Source organism: Bufo bufo, chromosome 4, assembly GCF_905171765.1.
Source record: "Bufo bufo chromosome 4, aBufBuf1.1, whole genome shotgun sequence".
NCBI classification, from domain to species: Eukaryota; Metazoa; Chordata; class Amphibia; order Anura; family Bufonidae; genus Bufo; species Bufo bufo.
In genome coordinates, this window is record NC_053392.1 from 16,273,084 (window position 1) to 16,299,660 (window position 26,577).

Here is a 26,577-nt window from a genome sequence, read left to right on the forward strand (position 1 = left end):
TTGAGTATTGACTTCAATGGTCAGGTGGATGGTTTAGTTTCTCTGTGGCACTGGTGTAATAGATCTGAACACTTGCTGTGAGTTTCTCTTGTAAAAGAAAGCTGATGGCTGAGGGTCTAGGCTATTTGAGATCCTTCTAACAAAAAAATATTGTTAAAGCATACACCCACTTTTATGGTTGGTAGTCCATAAAAGGGGTAGTCTGAGTGGAAACATTACCTGGAAAAGGGCACAGAGTGTATTAAAAAAAGAAGTCATACCCTCCCAACCTGACAGTTACTTAAACCGTTTCGTCTCGTCATCCTTGTCCAATCTCAATACCCGTGAAATGCCTGGTGATGCCTGCTTAACAAACCACTGACTGAGGCTGAACACCACTGTGGCCAATAACTGGCTGACAGGCATCTCTAGGCATTTCCATGCGTGTTGACAGGAGAGTAGGAAGCAGAAACCAGTGGGGACTCAGTAAAAGTCAAAAGAGAAGCAGCAGGGGATCAATAAGAATGACCCTCTTCCCACATACAACCTTTTCAATCTGCTGTATGTCTACCATCCATTAAAGGGGTTGCATGCCTTGGACAATACTTTTTTTGTTGATAAGGTCACATAAAATGAACTGTTGCTGGGATCCCAGAAACTACTTTAATGATAACAATTAGTGATGAGCGAATTTCAGGATAAATTAGATTCGCTGCAAAGCCAAATTTCCTCGTGCTTCGTAGTAGTGAATCGATTTAAACTGAAATGGTGCAAAAGACAAAAAGAAAATTATATTCACCTGATCCACTTGCTCGCTATGGGCCGGGCACCGTCATCTTGATTGAAGATCTCAGCCGAAATCCTGTGCATGTCATCGCGTCCCGAGCGAGAGTTTCGCCAGACCTTCAATCAAGATGGCAGTGCCCGTCCCAAGCAAATGGATCAGGTAAATATTATTTTTTTGGTTTTTTTGCACTGTACTTTTACTATCAGATGCCGCAATCATGTATGAACACGGCATCTGAGGGTTACAATGACGGGGAGTGGCGCAATCGCTGATCCTTGTTATTGCACCCGCTACTTACAAAGAAATGCGCTTTGTGATGTAATTCGCCACAAAGCTGATTTTTTTGTAAAATTCAGCGAAGCAGCCGAATCTAATTTTTTGAAACTTCACTCATCTCTAATAACAATGATCATCATGTCTATGGTGAAAATATGCTTTACTGGTCAGACACTCATGGTAAATGTCTCTGGTAAATCTAACTCCAGGAGATCAGCATGATGACCTATTAGAGGTCAAATGGTGGAATGGACATGTGTAGACACATGAGAGTGAGGATATATGTAAATGTCTATAGGCCCCCCTATCCTTCCTGGTGGACATCTGTCAAAGGGGATTTCTATTAATTTAAGTTTGTTGAGTGAGACGTTGGAGGAAACCAATGGAATCTTGACCAAATCGAGAAAAAGCTTTTATCCAATACTTTACTGTAATGTACAATAGACATAAAGGAAATAGAGGAAGAGGATGAGCCTTAAAGAGATGGAGACAATGACATGAGAGGAATTGTGATTAAGATATTATGAGATTTTAAAAGTTTGACTCAGAGCATGGGGTTGTGTAAAACCAGGCTTACCTTATACATCCTTCAGAGTTGCTTCAGAGTTGCTCTGATCCCACACCTTCCCACATAGATGGTGTCACATCCATTGTTCTCATGACTGACCACTACTGCCAATCAATGACTTCGGTGGTCATTAAAAGGTAAAGGGTTTTTCCTTTCATTTACAGCCCCCTGCATTGGACCAAATTTTGAAAAATCTTTGAAAACCTCTTTAAGGCTATTATGTAAGAATGGGTTGCTATCAGTCAGGAATTGGCCCAGAAGTTGATTGAGAGCATGCCCAGTCGAATTGCAGAGGTCCTGAAAAAGAAGGGCCAACACTGCAAATGCTGACTCTTTGCATAAATGTCATGTAATTGTCGATAAAAGCCTTTGAAACGTATGAAGTGCGTGTAATTATATTTCACTACATCACAGAAACAACTGAAACAAAGATCTAAAAGCAGTTTAGCAGCAAACTTTGTGAAAACTAATATTTGTGTCATTCTCAAAACTTTTGGCCACGACTGTATACTGAAGGTGGGAGGGAGACTGAAAAATGCATCGTTACCTAGCAGAGTGAAGCATCCAGAAATTCTAGCCAAAAACTCTACCTTCACAAGATTGATTATTGATCACTACCACAACAAATCCTTGCATCATAGAAGAAGCTTTACCCAAAGCTGTTTGAGAGAAGATGGTTACTGGATTGTGAAAGGAAGCAAAGTTATAGCAAAGTATAGTAAATGTGTAGTCTGCAGAAAAGCACGTAGACCTACAGAAGAACAAAGAATGGCAGATTTACCGGCAGATCGTGTAAACCCATCACCACCATTTCTTTATAGTGGAATGGATTGTTTTGGCCCATTCATCACCAAACAGAACCGAAAGGAGTACAAGAGATATGGACTAATATTTACATGTCTGAGTTCCAGAGCAATTCACCTGGAAATGTTTGAAGATATGTCAACTGACGCATTCATCAAAGCCTTGAGATGTTTCATAGCTATTAGAGGTACTGTCAGAGAGCTTAGATCTGACCAAGGATCTAATTTTGTTGGAGCAAAGAATGAATTGAAGAAAACTCTAAAAGAGATCGATAAAGAAAAAGTAACTGAGTATTTGTTAGAGAAACAGTGTGATTTTCATATGAATGCTCCACATACAAGCCATACAGGAGGAGTTTGGGAAAGACACATCAGAACTGTGAGAAATGTGTTAAGTTCAGTGTTGAAAAAGAACGCTGGAAGAATAGACGATGCTTCCCTTAGGACCCTATTCTATGAAGTAATGTCTATTGTTAACAGTCGTCCACTTACAGTTGATAATATCAACGATCCAACAAGTTTGGACCCTTTAACTCCCAACCATCTACTTCACCTTAAGTCTGATTACATACAGCCACCGCCAGGCAAGTTCACCAAAGATGATTTATATGCCAGAAGGGGATGGCGCAGAGTTCAATATCTATCAGAACAGTTTTGGAATAGATGGAGGAAAGAGTACTTTCCCAATCTTATGCTAAGAAGTAAATGACAAACACCCAGAAGAAATGTCCAAGTTGGTGACATAGTGTTAGTGAAAGAAGAAGATTTACCTAGAAGTCAATGGAAATTGGCCAAAGTTCTAGAAGTTCAAAAGGATGAAGACAAACTAGTAAGAAGAGTGTTGTTGCAAATAGGAGACTCAAAACTTGACAAAAAAGGAAAATGTCTCACTACTCCACTCAAGTTGGAACGTCCTATACAGAAGTTAGTTGCTCTACTTGAGAGTGATAAAAGACACTTGGAAGTTGAGAACCTAATGGAAAATTCCTCAAATTCATGTTCAAGTCCTACCACTAAGAACATAGAATTATAGGTAATTTTGGTGGGAGTGTAGCTGGCCAGCTAAGACCTATTCTAGGTTGCTAGTATAGCTTATATGTGTATACAGCTAGACCTGCCAATAGCCTTAATACAGTTCCTATATTTATATATTAAAGACTGTGACATCATGTTTTGGGTGTCATATAACTGTTATATATTGTGTTCACAGAAGCAGAAAAAGATAATATGCCTTTGAGATTCATTTTGTAATGTAAGGTAAGCTCAGTGACACGACAGAAACAACAGAAAGCATAGTGTTAATCTGTTGTTGCTGGGCAGAAGTCTAGATCAATCACAGCCAGCTTCTTACACAGCAAGAGTTTTTACCAATCACAGCCAGCCTCACACACAGTCTGTCTGGGAATTCCCCTAGCAGGAGCTGCTGGAATCATTACTCACCAGAGAGAGGAGCTGAACAGACACACAGTTCCAGTCAGAGTCCAGTTTTATGGGAACAAGAGGCAAAAATATGTATTTAAAACAGTTATATAATGTTCCTACTGTTAATATAGTGATTAGAACTGTATACTGAAGCAGTTATATGTGTGTTTACTTACAGTTCCACCAAATTGCAAGCATACTATTGCAAATTGCATCCAATTGCACACTACAAAGTTCACAATCCAAATTCAAGTTCCATATTGCAATCCAAATTGCATACAACCATAACAGATCATACTCAACCAATCTGCAAATTGTTACTACTAACTGCATACTGCAAATTGCGACCAAATTCAACAAGTGAACTATTAGTTAGACCTCAGATATACCTCTCAGCGAGATCATAAAGTGCTTAAATAACCTAAAGTGAGAGTACAGATACTCAAGAGAGAAATATATCCACCATTTTATGTTGAATGACAAGATTGAACAGTTGAACCACCATCTTTTGTATGCCGCCATTTTGTGATATCTTTTCAACACGTGTTTTGTACATGGACTATCTGCTGCGGAGGCGGCAGTGGTATATATGAAGAAAAGTTGAAGTTAATAAAGAAGTTATTTGAAGCATTTGGTGTGCTCTTTAAACCTACTGTTTACATAGAACGGCGCTAGAGGAATTACAGAGTAATAGACAGTCTGCTTAGACTAAAAGTCAGAGATATCAAAATTCTTCTAATGCCACAGCGCAAAAGGCACTTCACACTGCTGCGCCTGCCACAATGCGCACACTTTAAACAGGAGATGTGGCACGGATAATTTAACTGTCTGCAGGGGACACCGTCTACGGACAAAGTGCTCAGGATCTCACTGATATTTTAGGGATGCACACACTTTAAACAGGAGATGTGGCGTGGATAATTTTACTATCCACAGGGGACACTGTCTACGGAAAAAGTGCACTGGATGACACTGATCTTGTATCGGTGATCGCGGAAAACCGTAGGTGTTTCCAGGTTATTCGGGTCTTTTATTGTGGAGGCGGATGCGTCCGAGGACGGCGCAGGAGCAGTCCTTTCACAAGGTCCTGCTAGCCTCACTAACCTGAGACCATGTGCCTTCTTCTCCAGGAAATTTTCTCCTACGACATAGGGAATAGGGAGCTGCTGGCCATTAAATGGGCATTTGAGGAGTGGAGGCATTTTCTGGAGGGGGCAAGGCATTGTGTAACTGTTGTCACTGACCATAAAAACCTTATGTTTCTCGAGTCTGCTAAGAGGTTGAATCCCCGTCAAGCCAGATGGGCTCTGTTTTTTACTCGTTTTGATTTTTCCATTATGTTCAGGCCGGGAAGTAAAAATGTGAAGGCGGACGCGTTATCTCGGAGCTTCCATGCTTTTCAACCTACTGAGGTACCACCTGAATCCATCCTACCAGCAAAAATCTTCTTAGCAGCTCTTACCCAGGATATCTCGGCTCGCATTAGGTCTGAACAACATCTGGCACCGGTATCCACCCCAACAGATAAGTTGTTTGTTCCAGTACAATTTCGTCTTCAGCTGTTGGGTGAGTGTCATTATTCTGCCTTTTGTGGACATCCGAGTGTTGAGGGCACTAAGGATCTGGTTTCTAGATCTTATTGGTGGCCAACTCTAACTAGGGATGTCAAGTCCTACGTGTCAGCCTGTGAGGTTTGTGTCAGGTCCAAGACACCTAGGACTCGCCCTGCTGGTAACCTACGACCCCTACCCATTCCCAGTAGACCCTGGTCCCATATCTCGATGGACTTTATAACTGACCTACCGCCAGCGGAGGGTAAGACTGTAGTTTGGGTAGTGGTCGATAGTTTTAGCAAGATGGTCCATTTCATTCCCCTGTCTAAACTCCCGAATGCCAAAACCCTGGCGTCTATTTTTGTGAAAGAAATTGTTCGATTGCATGGTATCCCGGAAAATATTGTTTCTGACAGTGGTGTGCAGTTTGTGTCCAAATTCTGGAGGGCCTTCTGTCAAAAATGTAAAATTTCATTGTCTTTTTCCTCTGCCTACCAACCTGAGAGTAATGGGCAGAATGAACGCCTTAATCAGTCTGTGGAACAATTCTTGAGGCTGTATGTTGCTGATGACCAGCAATTATGGGTGAAATTTCTTCCATTGGCTGAATTTGCTTTGAATAACCGTGTCAATTCTTCTGCTGGGGTTTCACCTTTCTTTTGTAACCATGGTTTCCATCCCCGTTTTCATTCTGGGTCATCCGTCTCCTCCTCTAACCCTGAGGCGGATAGGCTCTCCTCTGAACTGTGCACAGTTTGTGCCCGGGTTCAATCGAACTTAGAAAAGGCTCAAAGTTCTCAGAAACTCAAGGCCGATAGGAGACGTTCAAAGGGGGTGAATTTTCAGGTTGGGGATAAGGTATGGTTGTCCTCCAAGAATCTCTCTCTTAAGGTAGATTCTAAAAAGTTTGCTCCTCGTTTTATTGGACCATATAAGATCACGGAGGTGATTAACCCGGTATCATTTAGGTTGGAGCTGCCCGAGTTATTCCACATTCATAATGTGTTCCATAAATCTCGACTTAAAAAATATTTTGAACCGGTAGTACCATCGAAAGCCTCGCCTCCGCCGGTTCTTGTTAATGATGCTGTCGAGTATGTGGTGTCTAAAATAGTGGATGTCAGGAAGGTGCGTAATTCCTTGCAGTACCTGATTCACTGGAAGGGGTATGGACCTGAAGAGAGATCTTGGGTACCTGCCAGGGAGGTTCATGCTCCTAGACTTGTTCGAAAATTTCATTTAGAACACCCTGAAAGGCCATCGCCTGAAGTCTTGGGTCCGGTGGCCCCTCGTAAAAGGGGGGGTACTGTAACGGGGTTCCGAAGGTGCACTCAGTCCCCCATTAGCTGCAGACCTGCTGCTTAGCTTCGGGAGCGAGGATCTGTGTTTGACCTCGTTCCCAGGGCGGCTTTACTAGCTGGGTGGCTCCCTGCTCCTAAGTCTGCCTTGAGTGCCGAGCTGATCACTCGGTGCTCGACTGGTTGGTCTGTCGGTCATGTGACGCTGGCCACGTCACATGACCCTCACTCCCCACTATAAATACAGGCAGCCTGCTGGCCACAGGTTGCCTGTTAATTTAGGTTCCACCTGTGATTTTGTCTTTCCTGGCGTACTTACCTCCTGCTGAATTCCTGACGATCCTCTGCCTGCTCCTTGTGTATTTTGCTGCTCTCCTGGTATTTATGACCCCGGCTTCTCCTGACAATTCTCTGCTTGCTCCATTTGTACCTTGTAGCTTTCCTGGTATTGACTCGGTCCGTTCACGTTCTGTTGTTTGTCTGTCTGTCATCCCTGCACTTATTCCAAGTTAGGGATTGCCGTCCAGTTTTCCCCTGTCATTAGGACTCGCGAGGCAAGTAGGCAGGGCCAGGGGTAAGGGTGGAGCGCAGTGGTCACTTCCCTCCCCCCTGTGTGTGTGTGTGTGTATGCGAAGGCTACAAACAGAATATGACAGCAGTATATAACGCTTGAATTTCACACTGACAGATGCAGTAAGGGCTGTAAAATTGAGTATTTTGCCCAAAAAGGGTGTTTTTTTAAAACCCAGAAAATTATTGCTGTATTTCTAGCTTAAATTGCACACTGACTAATGCTGCAAAGGCCACAGATGTTGGATATTGCTAAAAATTGGTGATTTTTCTTAAACCCAGAATATAATTGCAGTATTTCAAGCTTCTATTTGACTGTCACAAATGCACATATGCTGTGCTGGTGCACTGAGCTTGCATAAAATGGCCGCAGATGCCGCCCACCTATCTAACAGATGGATAAAAGTTCTTTTTCTCTGTCACTAGGCTCAGGGCGGGTAAAAAGATTGTGCACTGCACCCACAAAACACGAACACCGAACCCGAACCAAAACTTTTACTGAAATGTTCGGGTTCAGGTCCGGGGTCCAAATACAGTTGCAAGAAAAAGTATGTGAACCCTGTGGAATGATATGGATTTCTGCACAAATTGGTCATAAAATGTGATCTGATCTACATCTAAGTCACAAAAAATAGACAATCACAGTCTGCTTAAACTAATAACACACAAAGAATTAAATGTTACCATGTTTTTATTGAACACACCATGTAAACCTTCACAGTGCAGGTGGAAAAAGTATGTGAACCCCTAGACTAATGACATCGCCAAGAGCTAATTGGAGTGAGGTGTCAGACAACTGGCGTCCAATCAATGAGATGAGATTGGAGGTGTTGATTACAGCTGCCCTGCCCTATAAAAAACACACACCAGTTCTGGGTTTGCTTTCCACAAGAAACATTGCCTGATGTGAATGATGTCTCGCACAAAAGAGCTCTCAGAAGACCTACGATTAAGAATTGTTGACTTGCATAAAGCTGGAAAGGGTTATAAAAGTATCTCCAAAAGCCTTGCTGTTCATCAGTCCACGGTAAGACAAATTGTCTATAAATGGAGAAAGTTCAGCACTGCTGCTACTCTCCCTAGGAGTGGCTGTCCTGTAAAGATGACTGCAAGAGCACAGCGCAGACTGCTCAATGAGGTGAAGAAGAATCCTAGAGTGTCAGCTAAAGACTTACAAAAGTCTCTGGCATATGCTAACATCCCTGTTAGCGAATCTACGATATGTAAAACACTAAACAAGAATGGATTTCATGGGAGGATACCACAGAGGAAGCTACTGCTGTCCAAAAAAAACATTGCTGCACGTTTACAGTTTGCACAAGAGCACCTGGATGTTCCACTAGCAGTACTGGCAAAATATTCTGTGGACAGATAAAACTAAAATTGAGTTGTTTGGAAGAAACACACAGCACTATGTGTGGAGAAAAAGAGGCACAGCACACCAACATCAAAACCTCATCCCAACTGTGAAGTATGGTGATGGGGGCATCATGGTTTGTGGCTGCTTTGCTGCGTCAGGGCCTGGATGGATTGCTATCATCAAAGGAAAAATGAATTCCCAAGTTTATCAAGACATTTTGCAGGGGAACTTAAGGCCATCTGTGCACCAGCTGAAGCTCAACAGATAATGGGTGTTGAAACAGCACAACGACCCAAAGCATAGAAGTAAATCAACAACAGAATGGCTAGTATCTGCTCTAACAAACCATCCTAATATAATAGTTTTTGGGCAGCCGTTTAGCTAAAAAAAGAACTTATATCTATATCTTAATGAGCCTCAAGGTGCTATGGGGGCGTCATTAGCACCTAGAGGCTCCGTCTACCTTCATAAACTGCAGCCGCCCAGCGTGTCCCTCCAGCCCGCCCATCTCCTGCTGAATGCGATCCTCCCCGTGCGCGTCTCTGTTCGGCGCATGCGCAGTGAATGTCTGACCGCTTCCCTGCTCAGACATCTCCACTGCGCCTGCGCCGATGAAATCATAGTGCTCCGAGGAACAAGCGCAGTGGAGATGTCTGTGCAGGGAAGCGGTCAGACATTCACTGCGCATGCGCCGAACAGAGACGCGCACGGGGAGGATCGCATTCAGCAGGAGATGGGCGGGCTGGAGGGACCCGCTGGGCGGCGGCAGTTTATGAAGGTAGACGGAGCCGCTAGGTGCTAATGACGCCCCCATAGCACCTAGATTAAACAGAAGAATATACTCCTTCTGGAGTGGCCCAGTCAGAGTCCTGACCTCAACCCAATTGAGATGCTGTGGCATGACCTCAAGAAAGCGATTCACACCAGACATCCCATGAATATTGCTGAACTGAAACAGTTCTGTAAAGAGGAATGGTCAAGAATTACTCCTGACCGTTGTGCACGTCTGATCTGCAACTACAGGAAACGTTTGGTTGAAGTTATTGCTGCCAAAGGAGGTTCAACCAGTTATTAAATCCAAGGGGTCACATACTTTTTCCACCTGCACTGTGAATATTTACATGGTGTGTTCAATAAAAACATGGTAACATTTAATTCTTTGTGTGTTATTAGTTTAAGCAGACTGTGATTGTCTATTGTTGTGACTTAGATGAAGATCAAATCACATTTTATGACCTATTTGTGCAGAAATCCATATAATTTCAAAGGGTTCACATACTTTTTCTTGAAACTGTATCTTAAAGTTCGGTACGAACCCGAACTTTACAGTTCGGGTTTGCTCAACCCTAAACATAACACATAGTTGGATTTAACAAAATCATTTTGCAGACTCCTCACTCCACATTAAAACTTCTCCTTGAGAAAAAGATCCCTGGTGTGTTGCATCAAAGATTTGCGCAATGGTCGTTGTCTTTGTCATCAAAGCAAATTTAAATTGATCACAAGGCCAAGTATGCACTTCCCCAACTAATGCAGTATAAAGGGAAAGCCCATGAATGTTTAGACACATTTCATGAAGCATATCCTTCTCTCTTTAGGAGAAAGGCAGAGAACATTGAAGAACCAGTGTTCGTTGATGGTTCCAGATACTGTTCAGGGGAAAATACTATTCAGGTTATGCTATATGGTATCCTGAAAGGGGATATGCAGTTCAGCATAGGCTGCCAGGACCTTATTCAGCTCAGAGAGCAGTTAGAAGCTGTCAAGACTGTATTGACAATTGATGAGAAAGAAAACAATAATCCCTTGGTCATTTATAGTGACAGCTCATATGTCATGAGTAGTGATGAGCGGCAGGGGCAATATTCGAATTTGCGATATTTTGCAAATATTTTGTCGAATATTCATCATATATTCGCAAATTCGAGATTATATTCCTGATTGCGAAAATCGGCAATGTATTATTCGCGTAATGAGCGCAAAGCATCGGTGTGGGTCACTTATGCTAAATTTTTTCAAGCTAGTATAAGCTTCCTGAGGCTGGAGAAAATGGTTGACACGGCAGAACATTAGAATAGCTTTATAGGCAGATAGAGTGTTCCAATATATTTGCGCTTGCAAATTTTCGGCAATTATTGATGCGCATATTTTTTCGCATTACGTGCAACTTGTATAGTAAGGGGCAGGCAACTTTTCTATTGGTTGCTAGGGATGTTGCTAAGCTGTGACAAAGCCTTTTCATTGGCCCACAAGCTAGAAGACAGGAGGGATGATCACCTGATGTGTACTGTGTTAAAAAAAAAAAAATATTCGTCATTACGAATATATAGCACTATGTTCTAAATATTCTCGAATTCTCGAAGTGCCGATATTCGCGATAAAAAGATCAACACTTGTCGTGAGATCACTGACAGACTATTTACCAGTGTGGGAGAAAAGAGGTTTTGTAGATTCCTCTAACAAGGTCCTGGTTCATAGTGATACACTCAAGGAATTATTTAAGTTAGCTGCTAAAAATCCTAATGGCTATGCTGTAGTCAAAGTCCCTGCACATAAGAAAGGCAAACATATGCTAGTTCTTGGAAACAACACTGTAGATACATTGGCTAAGGAAGCAGCTATGACAGGAGAGTTGGAGGGAGAAACTGAATTTTTAAAAGCTTTACCAGTTAGGAAAACAGACACGCATTTGTCTTCTTTTGCAGAAGAACAAGTGAAGGATTCGTCCCTTGCTGCTTCTCAGGTTGATCCAAAACCTCCCATTGTTTGTGAAAACAGGGTTTTGTGTCATGACTAGAGTTGAGCGAACACCTGGATGTTCGGGTTCGAGAAGTTCGGCCGAACTTCCCGGAAATGTTCGGGTTCAGGATCCGAACCAGACCCGAACTTCGTCCCGAACCCGAACCCCATTGAAGTCAATGGGGACCCGAACTTTTGGGCACTAAAAAGGCTGTAAAACAGCCCAGGAAAGAGCTAGAGGGCTGCAAAAGGCAGCAACATGTAGGTAAACCCCCTGCAAACAAATATGGATAGGGAAATGAATTAAAATAAAAATAAAAAAAATAAAAATTAACCAATATCAATTGGACAGAGGTCCCATAGCAGAGAATCAGGCTTGATGTCAGCAGAGAATCAGTCTTCACGTCATAGCAGAGAATCAGGCTTCATGTTCTCACGTCAGCAGAGAATCAGTCTCTTCATGCCATAGCAGAGAATCTGGCTTCATGTCAGCGCAGAATCAGTCTTCATGTCATAGCAGAGAATCAGACTTCAAGTCACCCACCACTGGAACAGGCCACTGTCACACATTTAGGCCCAGGCACCCAGACAGAGGAGAGAGGTCCCGTAACAGAGAATCAGGAATTATGTCAGCACAGAATATGTCTTCATGTCATAGCAGAGAATCAGGCATCACGTCACCCACCACTGAAACAGGCCACTGTCACACATTTAGGCCCAGGCACCCAGGCAGAGGAGAGAGGTCAAGTAACAGAGAATCTGGAATTATGTCAGCACAGAATATGTCTTCATGTCATAGCAGAGAATCAGGCATCACGTCACCCACCACTGAAACAGGCCACTGTCACACATTTAGGCCCAGGCACCCAGGCAGAGGAGAGAGGTCAAGTAACAGAGAATCTGGCCTTATGTCAGCGCAGAATCAGTCTTCATGTCATAGCAGAGAATCAGGCTTCACGTCACACACCACTGGAACAGGCCACTGTCACACATTTAGGCCCCGGCACCCAGACAGAGGAGAGAGGTCCCGTAACAGAGAATCAGGCCTTATGTCAGCACAGAATCAGTCTTCATGTCATAGCAGAGAATCAGGCTTCACGTCACCCACCACTGGAACAGGCCACTGTCACACATTTAGGCCCCGGCACCCAGACAGAGGAGAGGTTCATTCAACTTTGGGTTGCCCCGCAATATAATGGTAAAATGAAAATAAAAATAGTATTGAATGAGGAAGTGCCCTGGAGTAGAATAATATATTGTTAAGGGGAGGTAGTTAATATCTAATCTGCACAAGGGATGGACAGGTCCTGTGGATCCATGCCTGGTTCATTTTTATGAACGTCAGCTTGTCCACATTGGCTGTAGACAGGCGGCTGCGTTTGTCTGTAATGACGCCCCCTGCCGTGCTGAATACACATTCAGACAAAACGCTGGCCGCCGGGCAGGCCTGCACCTCCAAGGCATAAAAGGCTAGCTCTGGCCACGTGGACAATTTGGAGACCCAGAAGTTGAATGGGGCCGTACCATCAGTTAGTACGTGGAGGGGTGTGCACAGGTACTGTTCCACCATGTTAGTGAAATGTTGCCTCCTGCTAACACGTTCCGTATCAGGTGGTGGTGCAGTTAGCTGTGGCGTGTTGACAAAACTTTTCCACATCTCTGCCATGCTAACCCTGCCCTCAGAGGAGCTGGCCATGACACAGCTGCGTTGGCGACCTCTTGCTCCTCCTCTGCCTTCGCCTTTTGCTTCCACTGGTTCCCCTGTGACATTTGGGAATGCTCTCAGTAGCGCGTCTACCAACGTGCGCTTGTACTCGCGCATCTTCCTATCACGCTCCAGTGTAGGAAGTAAGGTGGGCACATTGTCTTTGTACCGGGGATCCAGCAGGGTGGCAACCCAGTAGTCCGCACACGTTAAAATGTGGGCAACTCTGCTGTCGTTGCGCAGGCACTGCAGCATGTAGTCGCTCATGTGTGCCAGGCTGCCCAGAGGTAAGGACAAGCTGTCCTCTGTGGGAGGCGTATCGTCATCGTCCTGTGTTTCCCCCCAGCCACGCACCAGTGATGGGCCCGAGCTGCTTTGGGTGCCACCCCGCTGTGAACATGCTTCATCCTCATCCTCCTCCACCTCCTCCTCATCCTGGTCCTCCTCGTCCTCCAGTAGTGGGCCCTGTCTGGCCACATTTGTACCTGGCCTCTGGTGTTGCAAAAAACCTCCCTCTGAGTCACTTCGAAGAGACTGGCCTGAAAGTGCTAAAAATGACCCCTCTTCCTCCTCTTCCTCCTGGGCCACCTCCTCTTCCATCATCGCCCTAAGTGTTTTCTCAAGGAGACATAGAAGTGGTATTGTAACGCTGATAACGGCGTCATCGCCACTGGCCATGTTGGTGGAGTACTCGAAACAGCGCAACAGGGCACACAGGTCTCGCATGGAGGCCCAGTCATTGGTGGTGAAGTGGGTCTGATCCGCAGTGCGACTGACCCGTGTGTGGTGCAGCTGAAACTCCACTATGGCCTGCTGCTGCTCGCACAGTCTGTCCAGCATGTGCAACGTGGAGTTCCACCTGGTGGGTACGTCGCATATGAGGCGGTGAGCGGGAAGGCCGAAGTTACGCTGTAGCGCAGACAGGCGAGCAGCGGCAGGGTGTGAACGCCGGAAGCTCGAACAGACGGCCCGCACTTTATGCAGCAACTCTGACATGTCGGGGTAGTTGCGAATGAACTTCTGCACCACCAAATTCAGCACATGCGCCAGGCAAGGGATGTGCGTCAAACCGGCTAGTCCCAGAGCTGCAACGAGATTTCGCCCATTATCGCACACCACCAGGCCGGGCTTGAGGCTCACCGGCAGCAACCACTCGTCGGTCTGTTGTTCTATACCCCGCCACAACTCCTGTGCGGTGTGGGGCCTGTCCACCAAACATATGAGTTTCAGAACGGCCTGCTGACGTTTACACCGGGCTGTGCTGAAGTTGTTGGTGAAGGTGTGTGGCTGACTGGATGAGCAGGTGGAAGAAGAGGAGGAGGAAGCTGAGTAGGAGGAGGAGGAGACAGGAGGCAAAGAATGTTGCCCTGCGATCCTTGGCGGCGGAAGGACGTGCGCCAAACAGCTCTCCGCCTGGGGCCCAGCCGCCACTACATTTACCCAGTGTGCAGTTAGGGAGATATAGCGTCCCTGGCCGTGCTTACTGGTCCACGTATCTGTGGTTAGGTGGACCTTGCCACAGATGGCGTTGCGCAGTGCACACTTGATTTTATCGGACAATTGGTTGTGCAGGGAAGGCACGGCTCTCTTGGAGAAGTAGTGGCGGCTGGGAACAACATACTGTGGGACAGCAAGCGACATGAGCTGTTTGAAGCTGTGTGTGTCCACCAGCCTAAATGACAGCATTTCATAGGCCAGTAGTTTAGAAATGCTGGCATTCAGGGCCAGGGATCTAGGGTGCCTAGGTGGGAATTTACGCTTTCTCTCAAATGTTTGTGAGATGGAGAGCTGAACGCTGCCGTGTGACATGGTTGAGATGGTTGGTGACGCAGGTGGTGGTGTTTGTGGTACATCCCATGTTTGCTGGGCGGCAGGTGCCAACGTTCCTCCAGAGGCGGAGGAAGAGGCCGAGGCGGCGGCAGCAGCAGCAGAAGAGGCCGAGGCGCCGGCAGCAGAAGAGGTAGCAGGGGGAGCCTGAGTGACTTCCTTGTTTTTAAGGTGTTTACTCCACTGCAGTTCATGCTTTGCATGCAGGTGCCTGGTCATGCAGGTTGTGCTAAGGTTCAGAACGTTAATGCCTCGCTGTAGGCTCTGATGGCACAGCGTGCAAACCACTCGGGTCTTGTCGTCAGCACATTGTTTAAAGAAGTGCCATGCCAGAGAACTCCTTGAAGCTGCCTTTGGGGTGCTCTGTCCCAGATGGCGGCGGTCAGTAGCAGGCGGAGTCTCTTGGCGGCGGGTGTTCTGATTTTGCCTACTGCTCCCTCTTTTGCTACGCTGTTGGCTCGGTCTCACCACTGCCTCTTCCTCTGAACTGTGAAAGTCAGTGGCACGACCTTCATTCCATGTGGGGTCTAGGACCTCATCGTCCCCTGCATCGTCTTCCACCCAGTCTTGATCCCTGACCTCCTGTTCAGTCTGCACACTGCAGAAAGACTCAGCAGTTGGCACCTGTGTTTCGTCATCATCAGAGACGTGCTGAGGTGGTATTCCCATGTCCTCATCATCAGGAAACATAAGTGGTTGTGCGTTAGTGCATTCTATCTCTTCCACCCCTGGGGAAGGGCTAGGTGGATGCCCTTGGGAAACCCTGGCAGCAGAGTCTTCAAACAGCATAAGAGACTGCTGCATAACTTGAGGCTCAGACAGTTTCCCTGATATGCATGGGGGTGATGTGACAGACCGATGGGCTTGGTTTTCATGCGCCATCTGTGCGCTTTCTGCAGAAGACTGGGTGGGAGATAATGTGAACGTGCTGGATGCACTGTCGGCCACCCAATTGACTAATGCCTGTACCTGCTCAGGCCTTACCATCCTTAGAACGGCATTGGGCCCCACCAAATATCGCTGTAAATTCTGGCGGCTACTGGGACCTGAGGTAGTTGGTACACTAGGACGTGTGGCTGTGGCAGAATGGCCACGTCCTTCTCCCAGCACCAGAGGGTCCACTAACACGACCACGACCATGTCCACGTCCGCGTCCGCGTCCCTTACTAGATGTTTTCCTCATTGTTACCGTTCACCACAATAAGAAAAATATTATTCGGGCCAATGTATTGAATTAAAATTCAGGCCTTTTTTTACAGACACCTAACACTGTCTGGCTATCTATTTAGGTACCGTATTACACTAATACAGGCACACCAGTAATGACAGATTTAGCTGAATATAAATGTGAGGCCTATTTTTTAGGCGCTGTGTGACAGGTATACGTTTAATCACAGAATTAGACTTGTATCTGCACTGTAGCGTGTGTGTTAAGTTTTTCAGAATGACCCTATCAGCACCTTGAATCTAATATACCCTTTTAGGGATAGATTTAAAGTAGGTCTGATACAGCAGAAACCACTAATATTGAGAATTGCAAATTTGGGAATTGTTTTACAACCCAGAACAAACACTGTGCTTTTACGGTCACTAAAAATAACTTGACCTGCTTAAACAGTACAGATTTGGAGGAATATAAATGTCAGGCCTATTTTTTAGGCGCTGGGTGACAGGCTCAACTTTCCCCTGATGTAGTATATGGCCAAAAAATAACCACACTATTGATGGTTAAATGCATTTGGGTGACACAGGCTCAGCCTGCACCTGATGTAGTATATGGCCAAAAAATAACCACACTATTGAAGGTTAAATGCACTTGATGAAAGCTTGACCCTGATGTAGGATATAGCAAAAAATAACCACACTATTGATGGTTAAATGCACTTGGGTGACACAGGCTCAGCCTGCACCTGATGTAGTATATGGCCAAAAAATAACCACACTATTGATGGTTAAATGCACTTGGTGATAGCTTGTGCTGGCGCACCACAAGCCACAAAATGGCCGCCGATCACCCCAGAAAAAAGTGATATAAAAATGCTCTGGGCAGCCTAAAAAAAGTGAGCAATTGAATATCAGCACTTTAATGATCCACAGCTGGAGATCGATCACTGAATGAAGTCTTTTGGAGGAGTTAATCTGCCTAATCTCGCCCTAACGTCGCAGCTGCAACCTCTCCCTACGCTTGTATCAGCAGAGTGACGTGCAGCGCTACGTGACCCAAGCTTATATAGAGGCTGGGTCACATGCTGCACTGGCCAATCACAGCCATGCCAATAGTAGGCAAGGCTGTGATGGCCTCTTGGGGCAAGTAGTATGACGCTTGTTGATTGGCTGCTTTGCAGCCTTTCAAAAAGCGCCAAGAAAGCGCCGAACACCGAACCCGAACCCCGACTTTTACGAAAATGTTCGGGTCCGTGTCACGGACACCCCAAAATTCGGTACGAACCCGAACTATACAGTTCGGGTTCGCTCATCCCTAATGGATAGATGTATTATATTAGAGTATTGTGATAAAAGGAAATATGTCAGCTACATGGTCTGGAGATCTCACAAATGATATGATATCATTAGGAAGAGTGGGAAAATTTCAAGAAGAAATTTGGTTTCTAACCCAGAATTACGTAAAAATAATGGATCCATCAATTCTTCCCATAAGAGGAAAGGTTGCTGAAGATTGGGTGGAAAATTGGAGATTCCAAATAATTAGGGAACCCGTTGAAGTTAATATAACCGTTAATTTTATAGGTACAAATGTTATTAATCCTGAAGTTCAAATCACTCCAACATTGGTGAATATTAAGGAAGGAACAGATCCATTATATTTAAAATGCAACACAAGATTAGAGATTCCTTCTGAATCAGTGGTAAAAAAGGAGAGGTATCTTTAGGTAGTTTCTCCAATAATTCCAACTAATGTGATTCATAGAGGTCAATTTAGGAATGTGAAATGGTTTGATAAAAAGTTTATATTTTATCAAGGTTATTCATCTCACAAAGATTCAGGAATTTATCAGTGTTGCATATTAACTATAAACAATGATAAACAATGTGAAACTGTAAATGTCACTGTGTGGTCGCCGACAGAAAATATTTGTACCAAGGTTAAATTTGAACCATCTAGTCCTTTCCAGACTAAATCACTTCCAGTCCAAGCCTCTTTTCAGAAATGGTAAATATGTCACCATAATTTGGACATTTAATATATCCAACTGGAAAATATCCTCAAAGTATCCTCAATGTGGAAAACATATTGCTAACATGGAGGAAGGTTTAGAACGATGGTTCAAGAAGAGTATTTCAAAGCAAACCAGAGCTAAAAGAGGTACAGTATAGGTACCTTTGGAAGCTTGGTCAAAACAATGACTATAAATGTATTACAATCAGATTTAAAAACCATAGGTTATCTGGGAAAGAAAGGAATTAAAGTCCAGAAAAGTCTAAACCAGATTTTGGAATAAATGATTGTTAATTCTGTAGTTGTTTCACATCTTCAATATGTTACTTTAGGTTTGATCAGAAGTGAACAAGAGTCAGAAGTGGCCAGGGCATGTATAAAAATCCAAATAGAATATTCTACAAATTTAAAAATGATCGCTCAGGCTTTACAAAGTGGAATGACTCCACTTGGTATACTGGAAAATGTTCCTATGGAATACAATTATAGTATGAGACACATTGATTTATGGGTAAATAAGTGTTTAGGATGTAATGAGAACACATGTACAAGCATTTTCACAGACTCAAAGTTGAGGAAAGCGCGGATGCGGGAGATGTTTTTGAGTTGAAGGCGGCAGGTGGTGGAAAGATCTTGGATGTGCGGTCTGAAGGAGAGGGCAGAATCCAAGGTCACTCCAAGAGACCATTAGAGATCAAGGTCATACATGGTAGTTTTTTCTTTTCTGATATTTTATGTCTGTTAATAAAATCTCTTATATTTAAGAATCTGTAAAAGTCGTCATTTCCAAATTTAAATTTTGATTTGAAGTTTGAAAAAGACGTGAGTATGCCTTCCTCAAAAAAATCTTGGAGGTAGTTAATACCCAAGAGCTTCCAGTTTAGTGTTGGAACAATGGCGACCTGATCTTGTATGAATTCTAGTGTGGAATCAGTCATGGGGCAATATAATTTTCCTTTCCGTTGTTTAAGGAACCACATCCAGGTTTCATCTGATGTTTTTATAACATTAATTGGGGGAGTAGGGGGAGAAAAACCCCAGATGTATGCTAATAATCTGGTTCTCATTGTAGTAAGTCTACATAGATCTTTTTCAATCTGTCCCCATAGTTTGCTGGGATTGTCAGACCACCAATGTGAGAGTTGGTCTAGTAGTGCTGAGAAATAGTAATTTTGAATATGAGGGACTCCCAGGCCTCCTTTTTTATGATGTCTCGTAGTGGTTTTAAAGGCAACTCTGGGTTTTTTGTCACCCCAGATGAATGATTTAAGTTTAGCATTCACTGATGTAAAATATGACTTTGGAATGTCAATTGGTAGTGATCTGAAGAGGTATAAAAGCTTTGGCAGAAGCAACATTTTATATGCCGCTATTCTGCCCAGCCAAGAGATCTTATTTTTAGAAAAATCAGCTATATCTTTCTCAATCTCGGTGGCTATTATGGGGTAGTTTGTCTTGAAGAGTTTTGAAGAGGGATGTGACACCTGAATGCCCAAATATGTGATTTCAGTCTTTTGCCAATCTATTTTGTGAATAGTCTGGAGTTTGCTTAAGAGGGTTGGGTTTATATTCAATGGTAGGGCTTGGGATTTATCCTGGTTAATTTTGTAATAGGACATGTTGCTAAAATTTAGGGTAGTGTCAAGGAAGGCTTTCAATGAAGGTTGTGGATTTGTGAGGGTTAATATAATGTCGTCTGCAAATAAAGCTAATTTGTATTCTTGCTGGCCTATTTCTACTCCTTTTATATCTGGATTCTGTCTAATGGCTGTTGCCCGGGGTTCCATTGATAATACAAAAAGCAAAGGGGAGAAAGGGCAACCTTGACGGGTGCCATTTGTGATATTAAAGCTTTCTGATATGGAGCTGTTGACATATACATTAGCAGAAGGATTACTATACAGTGCTTCAATGCCTGAGTGTATATGTCCCACTATGCCAAATTCTTCTAATACTCTAAAAGCATATTCCCAATTTATACGATCAAATGCTTTTTCTGCATCTATAGTAAGAAAAATAGATGGGGTTTTAGTCTTTTCACAGGTTTGAAGTAATGATATAATCCTTCTGGTATTGTCTGGTCCTTGTCTGCCTGACAAAAAGCCTACTTGATCTTTATGGATCAGTTCTGGTAATATGTTTTGGAACCTGCTTGCTATTATTTTGTCATATATCTTAACATCTACATTTAGTAGGGATATGGGTCTATAGTTTTTTACTACTGAATTGTCTTTACCAGGTTTGGGGATCGTTACAATAGTTGCTCTCAACATATATTTTGGAAATTTCCCTGTGGTAAATGCTAAGTTGTATATTTTATGAAGGTATGGGAGTAGTATTGGTGCAAATTTTTTATAGTATTCAGCAGTAAAGCCATCTGGGCCAGGGGATTTCTGATTAGGGGATGAGCATAAAGCTTTGGATATCTCTATTGGGGAAATTGGGAGGTTTAAGTTGTTGAGTTGTTCTAATTTAATTTTTGTTAGGTTGAGTTTCTTTGAAAATTCTGAGATTTCTAGTTCTTTTGGGGGTGAAGATATATCAGAGGCCAGATTATATAATCTTTCATAGTAATCTTTGAATGCATTGGCAATATATCTCTCGGAGCGAGTTTGACCTGTTTTGTGGTAGGATGGATAATTTTCCTGATTTTTGTTTTGTGTATTTTTGCCTTCAATCTTCTGGCCAATAATGCTCCTGATTTATTGTCATGAGAGTAATAATTAATCTTGGAGTGTCTCAGGGATTTTTCATATTTGTATAAAAGTAGGTTATACAATTTAAATCAAATTTTTTGTAATTCCGCTGTTGTATGGTAAGATGGATTAGATTTATTTTGGGATTCTAGCTGTTTGATTATTTTAAGAGTTTCATTCATGTCTTTTTCTCACAGTTTTTTAACATATGAGCCTAATGACATGAATGAGCCTCTTATTTTAGCTTTGTGGGCATTCCATATAATAAAAGGATCCATATCTGGGGTATCATTTATGTCAAAATAGTCTTTCAAATCTTTCTCAATTGATTCTGCTAATTTATTTTTTTGGGTTAGAATGTATGGGTTGACTCTCCATATGTAGTCATTAATCTGGGATTGTGATATTGATATAGTGAGGTTAATTGGTGCATGATCAGTCCAAGTGATATTTCCGATTTCTGTTTTAAGTATAATGTCTATTAATGATCTTTCTATCAGAAAAAAGTCTATCCTTGAATAGGAATTGCACTTATGTGAAAAGTGCGTATAGTCTTTTTCACTAACATGTTGCAGTCTCCATATATCAAATAAGTTGCTTTGCTCTACCAATTTTTGAAAAGCAGAGTCTCTATATCTTCCACTATGTGTAGTGTCTAAAGTGGAATTAAGAACTGCATTAAAATCTCCACCAAGTATTAGATGACCTTTTTTCATAGAATTTATTTTTTTAATTACTTTCCTCAGAAATTTAGTCTGGCCAGTGTTGGGGGCATATATATTAGCCAGAGTGTGAAGTTTATTCTCAACTAAGGCCACAATAACAATAAATCTTCCTCCAGGATCAATGTATTGGTCTTGGATATCAATTGAGACACAGTCCCTGAAAGCGACTAATACTCCTCTTTTCTTTTTTGTATAGGTAGAATAGATTATTTTTGGGAATTTTCTATGTTGAATTATAGGGGTTTTATCTTTGGAGATATGTGTTTCTCGGGCAAACAGGATGTCACATTTTTGATTTAAAGCCTCTTTCCATAGTTGATTTCTCTTAAACGGGGAATTTATGCCCCTAACATTGATTGATGTTACTTTTATAGCCATTTTATTATAATCAGATATAGCTGTGTACCTTTAACCTTCATATCACCACACAATTCGTATACAATGTGAAATACAGCATTCTTTTCATCTATATGGATGGACTTATAGGAACAAGTCAGTTCAAGCATCATTGAGTATTGAGGGGGTCCTGCAAAAAGAACAATTAATTAACAATTAGTTAATAAAACAGTAACAGTAAGCATAAACAATGAAATAAAAAGCCCAGTATAAAACAAGGCAAGAAAAGGCTGATGAACCGGTGTCATCAATGAGGTGGTGGGGTGGGTAAATCTGGCAAACGTGAAGTCTGCCTCCTCCACACATTCCAGAGCTCCTTGTGGATAGTTCAAGTTTTGCCTCTGGGTGTAGGGTTCTTCATCTGTTCATTATATTGGTGAGGTCTTTCTGGGTAGCGTCTCTCCTGTGATCCTCTAGTGGGTCTATTTTGATAGGGTTGTGGTCTCTCAATCTGTAAATTCCATTCTTTGAGTATTTCCAAGGCAGCTTCCGGTATCTTGAGAACATGTAATGTCCCGTCTTTAGTTGCTAGAACTTTTACTGGGAAGCCCCATCTGTAGTTCATGTTGTTGGCACTCAAAGTTTTTGTAATAATCGAGAATTCTTTTCTGGCTTTAATAGTAGCAGCTGTCAGATCAGTCAATAATTTCAGTCCAGCAAATTGGTCTGGTAAAATAGGATCTTTCCTCATTTCTCTGAGCATTTGTTCCTTTATGTGAAAAAATGTAAATCTTGCTAGGACATCTCTGGGGATGTCTTTTGGTAGATAAGAGGGTTTTGCCACTCTGTGGGCTCTTTCAATGCTGAGTTCAAAGTCTCTGGCTTGGGGAACTAGAGATTTAATTAGGTCAGTAATGTATGGGATTAAGGCATTGTTATTGATAGTCTCAGGTATGCCTCTGAATTTAATATTGTTCCTCCTGCTTCTATCCTCGAGATCGATAATTTTGGCCTGCATACTTTCGATTTGATCTTCCATGTCATTATGTCGATCAATCACTTTGTTCTGTGACTCTGCAAAGTCGGCCATTTTATTTTCAATATTCGACACCCTGTCTCCCAACTCCTCAACAGCTTTTTGTAAAGGCAATATAGTCTGTTTAAAGTCTGTATTAATCGAGCTCCGCAATGCTAGTAGCATATCTTTAATTAGATCCGCAGACAATTCTTTGTCTCTTGCCTGAAATTCGGCAAAATTATCGAGTACATTAGTATTCGAATGTTCCGTACTCACTGTGTCTGGAATCGGATCGTGTGCATGCTTGCTCTTTTGTTTCAGAGGACTCGCTGTCGGCGTGTCATCCTCCTGGTCATCAGAATTCTGGATGTCCCCTTGTTGTTCGGACTCAGTATCATCGAGTGCAGTCGAAGTTTGGGGTTGTGATTTATCATCCAGCGCTTTGGGGCCTTCTCTCGCCCTTTTGCTATACTTTTCTGGCAAGTCTCTTTGTGGATCAAATTCGCAATCCAATTGCTTCTGAAAAGTGCCTGTCGATTTTCCTTTTTTCACTGGAGTGTTAGGAGGCAGGTATTGCATTTTTCTATCCGAATTAATTGGAGTATTCGGAATCGCTTCTCTTTCTGTATTGCAAGCAGGCCTGTAGCTTGAGCCTGATGAAGCGTCCGAGAGCGCTCCGGCGCCATCTTGATTTTCTCGGCCCGGTGTTGAAAGTGATCTAAATCTTCGATTTCAGCGCTCAATTTCTTTGGTTCTTCTAGATCTCAATTGTCTGAACCTTCTTGGACCGAATAAGTTGTCCATCTTGAGAATTAGTTGGTTTTTTCGTTGCTTTTGGAGCAATGGTGCAGAGGAGCTCTTGCTTCACGCGGCCATCACAGTCTGCAGCCAAGTCAAAAATTGATCAAACAACCAAGTACTATAACATGGTCAATGAATGAATGTGATATGACTGTGATACGAGTGGTGAGTAATTGTGTTAAATTAGAAGGTTATGATTGAAAATTTATATTTCAAATCATAATCAGGGGGAAATGTAAAATACCATACTAACACTTTTAAGCAAGCTAGGTTTATTTTAAGGACCATGTGAGGCCAGCACTTGTGTTGAGTGTCAATTTTTGACAGACCTTGAGACGGCAATAGAATTTGAAAGGTTAGGAACCCTCCTACCTCAGCATATCATTATTAGATTAACATACTGTATAAGGATCATTAAGAAAATCATGATAACCATATAGGTATGTTAGGATGTTAAATATACCATAGGATAAAAATGTAACTCTATGGAGATTCAGACTTTAAAAAGGCTTTGTCTCATGACATTGGGAAAGCATTTTTTGACAGACACCTGTTGCTCTCAACACACACATTCACACATAGACTTTTCTTTGGGGAATTACTTTTTCACTCATTTTAACTTGTGTAATTGCTTGTTTGTTTCATTTTGAGATTATTTTGTTATGCTTAATCTATCTTTCTCTTCCTAAACTTTGTAATCTATTTATTTTTTATAGAAATTAAATCTTTTTCATTTTTATCTTTCATCAAAAACTCTCCATATTCTGTTGGGCTCCTTCTTAAACATTTTTTGCAAAATTAAGAAATGCTGGACGATACTTAACAAACTGCACCGCTGAATGGCAAATATATGTTTCTTTTTTCCACTTATACACTGCACAAAAGGCTTTAGAATATATAACTACACCGCTGAACGGCAAATATATTTTTATTTTGCCACTAATACACGGCAAAAAGGGCTTTAGAACATATAACTGCACCGCTGAACGGCAAATAAATTTTCTCTTTGTGGCACTAATACACGCCAAAAAGGGCTATAATTTTCGCACTTCACCACACAATGGCTAATAAGCCCTTTTTTCCCACAAGCCAAAAAATGCTTTAGAACATATCTACACCACAAAAGGGCAAATAAGACGTAGGAATTAGTGATGGACAAACAGCGGCCGGGACATTTTGCGAATGCAAGTTTGCAATCAAATGTTCGCGAACTGCTCGTTCACGGTGGGCCCCATTAACTTTAATGGCAGGCGAACCTGAAAAACCTTCAGGTCATATTTTCAGCCACCAAATACTTACTAGAAGTGCTCAAATAGTCCCACAACACAGACAGTGACATACCACAGGGGGATCATTGGCAAAAATTCCCACAAAAAATATGCATTTTAATCAGGGGCCATTTTTATGCATCTTAAAGGGAAACTCTCAAGAATGTACCGTGCTGGAGCCTAGAAAATTTTTATTTAGCCCCCAAAAATTAGGCATTCACCTGACAGAAAAAAACTTGTGATGATGTGGCTCGAGGTACATTAGGCGGTCACTGGATACCAATTTTACTTTCGGCCAGTAGAGATGGCCTTGCGGTTCGCCCGGCGGTTGTTTTACGGCAAACTTTGCTCGTTCGCTGTTCGGCGAACATATGGCGATATTCGTGCCCACCGTATTCTTTTACATTGTGAAGAACTTTGACCCATGACACATCCATCAGTTGGTACAGGACAGCCAATTGAGACATTTCAGCACACGGACATACCTCCTACCTTATAAATAAACCTGATCTGGCCACAATTTTACATTCAGTCTTCTGCTAGTGTAGGGAGAGGTTGCTGTGTGCAGTAGGGACAGACTGCTAGGGACACCAAACACTAGCTAATAGGGCCACAAAAGTCATTTTAAGGACTGGTATAGGTGTGCTATGGATAGGTGTGACTTACTGAGGGGTGTAATATACTTATAATATACTGTCTAACATAGAAAGTATATTATAGTGCATTTGTATTGTGCAGCAGTTGTGTGCGGTTCTGCTGCGATACTGCAGCCACACAGAGGGAAAAACGCTATTGGAACAAATCATTTCTACTGGTGGGATTTACCAGTTGCCCCCCCCCCCAAAAAAAAATGATTGAAGCAGGGGTGTTATATTCCAATAATATACTTTCTATATAGTGCATTTAGGTAGTGCAGCATTTGTCTACGGACTGGTATAGGTGTGCTATGGATAGGTGTGACTTACTGAGGGGTGTAATATACTTATAATATACTTTCTAACATAGAAAGTATATTATAGTGCATTTGTATTGTGCAGCAGTTGTGTGCGGTTCTGCTGCGATACTGCAGCCACACAGAGTGACAAACATTATTGGAACAAATAATTTCTACTGGTGTGATTTACCAGTTGCCCCCCAAAAAAATTGATTGAAGAAGGGGAGTGACATACCTTCTTCAACAAATACTGCTCTTCTATAGGGACTTTTATCACAGGGTCATTTTGAAAAAAAGCAGGAAGAGTCAGGCCATTCTGCAGGGGTGGTAGGGGTCGGGCAGGTGTACCAAGCCGGAGCCTAAGTGGGAAGTTGCAGAAGGTGTGTGTGATTACGTCAAAGGACGCACCAGAGTTCGTTGAGTGGCTCACTCAGCTTTCCGCTTCTGCACCCTCCTCATCCTCTCTATCTGCACCCTCTTCAATCTCTGCTGTGTGCACCCCCAAAAAAACTACCACCACCACCACCATATCCCCTCCACTCGAGTCACAGGAATTATTTTCCCATCCATTACAAGACCTTACCGATGCGCAGCCATTCTTGACATTGGATCAGGAAGAGAAGGTATCAGCGGTAGCCACCCAGCAGTCTGACGACAGTACCCATATCAGCCCAAGGAGAGTGGTCCCCGCTGTTGCTGCCTACTCCGAGATCTCTAATGTCAGTGGTGGTGAA